The sequence below is a fragment of the Lepisosteus oculatus genome, chromosome 14 (genome assembly GCF_040954835.1).
Source record: "Lepisosteus oculatus isolate fLepOcu1 chromosome 14, fLepOcu1.hap2, whole genome shotgun sequence".
Classification (NCBI taxonomy): Eukaryota; Metazoa; Chordata; class Actinopteri; order Semionotiformes; family Lepisosteidae; genus Lepisosteus; species Lepisosteus oculatus.
The window spans coordinates 58,894,807-58,899,766 of NC_090709.1; positions in this window are offsets into that span (position 1 = coordinate 58,894,807).

A 4,960-nucleotide genomic window follows, 5' to 3' on the forward strand; every position below is an offset into this window, starting at 1 on the left:
TGAATATATCCCCATTCACTAGTGGAGGGGAATTTATCTTGAGTTTCTTTCTCTCTATTTATTTTTGCTGGGATGTGAATATGTGCATTCACAACTGTATCATAAATATAAATATTTATTTTAAAATTAATTCTGCATCCAGCTCAGTCTTTTCCTCAACAAGATGTATTTAAGCACTCCAGATGCAAACCGTATCCACAATGTGGAATTCCAGTATGTGGATTATTTTATTTAGTTAACTTACTGAACACAAGATCCTCACATTCTCACAAGTCAAACATATTTAGGGACTCTAGATGCAAGCCATATCCACAATGTGGGAATAAATAATCTGAATCATTGTAATTTTAATTATCTCCCCTACCGGAACACAGGATTCTCACATCCTCCTTGTGTCCACAATCATGCTGTCCCCACCCTGCTGAGGGACACTCCCACAGAGACGACTCGTTCCCCAGACAACCCAACTCGTCCAGCCAGATGGGTCCAGTTCCCTGGCTGAAGGAGGCCGGCACTGGGGCACTGAGGGCCGTCCCACACTGGAGCTGCCTGCACACCACCTGGGAGTCTGCCAGGTCCCAGGAGTCATCACAGACTGTCCCCCAGGAGCCATTGTGATAAACCTCCAGCCTCCCAGCACAGTCGCCTCCTGCACCAACAAGCCTGAGAGACAGCTGATCTAGGAGCAGAGAATTAGAGGTCTAGGGTCAAAGATCAGGAGTTCTTAGAGATTACCATGACCCGCTGTTACAAGTTGAAGATTATCTCGGCCCACTAGGCACAGCAGATTCATTTCAAGTACAGTGTTTCTTAACTTTTGATTAATTTAATATATACACTTATTGTAACAGATTATTTATAAGCAGTATATATGTATATATATATATTTAATATGTACAGTAAGTTTAACATATTCCACATTGTTCATAAACAGTATACCAGATAAGTTATTTTTTCTGACACACTGTTGGGCATAGAGACAATAGCTCCACCAGTGTCAAATTGCAGTATTCAGATAGATGTGTTTGCCGTAGATACCAAAGACTCGAGTGTGTTTGTGACACACAGAAAAAACTGCACATACACAGCTGTTGCCTCACTGAGTGATCTGGGATTCCACTGAGCAACAGAGACATCAACACAAACTGAGAGCCCTGGAGATACAGAACAGGGGCTAATTCATACCTGGTGTTTTGGAAGGGGGTACAGCTGAAGAAGGGAAGCCTGTGAAACAAACAGAGAGAGAGAAATCAGACTGTGAACTGTGTGTGAGAGGAGCAATTTAACACCAGAAATGAAACTACAATTAAAACAGTACTGATGTCACAAGACAGTACTCATTCTCTCTTTACCTGCTCCATGTGAATCTCTGGTCATATTTGATTCTGTAAAAGAGAAGGAAGGAGCTCATTTCTGTCCACAGGAGTGATGTTTCACCAGTGGAGTGTCAGCTGTGTGTGGGGCTCAGCTGTACATAACACCTGTAAACCTTGACTTTCTGAGACTCACTTTCTTTTCAGGCTCCTGTGTAGTTGGGCTATATTAATTAAACTAATTAAGTAGGTCAGATGTTAATTACAGGATACTAAGTTACAGAACTTTCTTTCATCTTTTAGAACCATCAGTGAAATCAATATAAATATAAAACTGATTTTTAGTCCTCAGTGTATTTGTGTATCTATCCATCAGAAAGAAAATGACAACCTAATAATCCCTTGAGGGAATATTTGAGATAGATATGACAAGGTTGTGTGTTTTCATCTTTGCATCTCTTACATAACTGGCAGTGTGTAACAGAGCAGATATTCAGTTAATCATGAAAACAGTGTGCTGCTGTGTGTAAGCAGAGGGAGTGTCACTGTGTTTTAAACACATGATTCTCACCAGTGCAGATGACTCCTGCATCCTGTCCATGAGAGCACCCTGCTCTCCCCCATGAAGAGACAGTGCAGTGTGAGAGACGGCTCTCGTTCCCCCTGCACTCAAACACATCAGCTCTTACTGGTCCACTGCCCTGTCCAAACCAGGCCTGTCCTGGTGCTGCTACAGCCTCCCCACACCCCAGCTGCTGGCAGAGAGCCCTGGCGTCTCTCAGGTCCCAGTAGAGATCACACACTGTCCCCCAGTCCCCGAAAAGCCACTGTAACTCCACTCGGCCAGAGCAGGAGTCAGAGCCGTTCACCAGCCTGAACTCTGTGTATCCTGCAGATAGGATAGGGGAGAGAGCAGAGAACCAGCTTCACAACATAACATAACAACCAGCAATTACCCTCAATGGCATCTTCAAGTATACTTACAATACTGAGCTTTAAATTACTGTCATATAAGTATCTCACTAACGTGTTACTGTTCAATCCAATTCAATCTGAAGTACTTTATTCATCAGCAAGGCTGGTAATTTATGGTTTAATTAAGTTACTGTTGATCAGAAGATCATCGTATTGAGTTTTCATGGTTAAACACCAATCCCCAGTATTGAATCAGAGCTATAGCAACACTTATCTGTTTCTCTTCTAAGCTTCAGTTTTGAGCTCCATTAAAAACAAAATGAAATGAATTATCCCCCTCTTACCAAAACACTCCAGTCCCACATCATTCTCATGGGTGCAGCTCTGTGTCTTTGTGGAGGACTTTGGACAGAAGGACAGGTGAGATTCACTTCCCTGGCACTGGAGCTCCTCTGTCCAGACCTGTCCCTCTCCCTTCCCGAAATGAGCCCCCTTCAGCACCTGTGAGGGAACCCCACAGTCCAGCTCCCTACAGACAACTTCTGCATCCTGCCAGCCGAAGTCAGAGTCACACACTGAGCCCCAGGTCTCTCTGTGCTGCACTTCCAGTCTCCCAGAGCAGAGATCACTGCCGCCAACCAGTCTGACCCCTCGATGAGCTGGAATATCAGAACAATAACAGAGATCACTAACCACTCAATATGTTTGAATATCAGAAAAGATAGGAAGAGAAAGCAATAATATTCATTATTTGAACACATTTCTGAGGAATTATAAAGAGTATTAATGCTATTCACTGTGCTGGAATCTTAGAAAATTACTGAGCAAAACTTAATTTGCAAATTATTAAGAACACATTCAACACATTCATTGCAGATCAAGTCACTGTCACAGAAACACTGAGAGATCTAAGAAAATGAATTAAAGTGACCAGTAAGTCTGGACCCCCCCACATTGTGACAGGACTCTGGGCTTTGTCACAAAATATGAACATAATACTTCTCACAGACAATATCCTAGTGTATCCTAGTTTAGGATGATAGAAAACAGGGAAATAGATTGATACATGTGGTATTTCAACTTAGACCTAGTTGGAAAGAAATTAATATAAACTATCCTACCAGAGCAGAGCACACCGGCATCCTCGTGATGGCCACAATTTTCCACTCTCCACCCAGGTGATCTACAGTCCCTGAGTGCTGACTCCTGCCCAGTGCAGGAAACATCATCCAGCCAAATTGGTTCACCTCCTGGTCCAAAGTGAGCATCTCCTGGTGCTGAAAGAGCAGAACCACAGCCCAGCTGTCTGCACACCACTGCAGCATCTTTGAGATCCCAGCTATCGTCACACACTGTCCCCCACTGTCCCTCATGATAAATCTCCACTCTCCCAGCACAGGGACTGGCACCGTTCACCAGCCTCACATCAGCACTGCCTGCAGAGATTGAAACAATATACATTTATACATACAATGTACAATGTTATACAGTACAATGTACAATGTACAGACTTATAAACACATCTACAGGATACTTCACATTTACACAGAATCAAACCTGGTATTTATATTTTTATGTTGTTTTTCCTGTTGACTGTGTATGAGATATTGGAGAGTTTAGCAGCAAAGTGTCTGTGAGATACTGGAGAGTCTACCAGCACAGTGACTGTGTGTGAGATACTGGAGAGGCTCTCTGTATTTACACATTTATGACTCTCTTTAAAAATGTTGTTTTTGAAAGTATGATTTATGAAAATACAAAATGAAAAAAATAAAATGTGTATTTTTCAGATAGACAAGAATATAACATATCTTTTCCATCATTATCACAATTATTTTTAATAATTTTTCATTTATATAATTTGTTTTGCTCTCGAAACATTAAATATTTAAACAGTGTATTTTTATTTTAGATTTGACCTTTAAAGACCTTAATTAAAGCTTGATTCACAGATTAAATTATATTTATTTAAAATAATATATAACATTATAATTTTAATAAATATCCATAAAGCTGAATTTAAATCGGAACATAAAAACTCTTAAAATACAATTCTTCTGGGTGCTGTGTCACTGCAGTGGATATTGTCTGCAATTACTGTATGGCTTCAGTTGGCTTTGTCTTGAGTTCCTGTATATTTTCTAGGGCATATGGCCACTATAGTGGACAGTGTCTGTAATGCCTGTGTTCCTGTGTTATTGGGAGTTGTGGTCACTACAGTGGACAGTAACTGTGGTGAGTGCATGACTTTAGAGAGCTGGGACTTGTCTTCTTGTGTTTCTGGGAACTGGGGTCAGTGGCTGCCAGGTGCTTCACTACTGTGCTGCTGTGGTGCTGAGATGCAGTGTGAACTGTGAACAATGTATTTCTTGCCTTTACCTCTCAACATCTAAATTGAACACATGATTGTCTGATTAAATTATATTAAAGCACAACATTTTCACCAAATACCAGATAGGTTTAACACAGACAGGCATACTGTGACTATTTAGATTATTGTGATGTTGTCTTGAAAAACTGCTAAAAAACAAGTCCTGTGGTTATAAATCTCTAAGTGAAATCCTGTTTAATATTTATATTTTTTATGTCATATGATGTTATGTACCTAATATTTAATTTGTATTAGCCTTACTTAGGTACTTGCATTTTATTATTCATTTCTGATGCACACAACAAATTAGAATACAAATGTTAAATAAAACTTCACAATATACCAAAAATAAGCCCTGTCA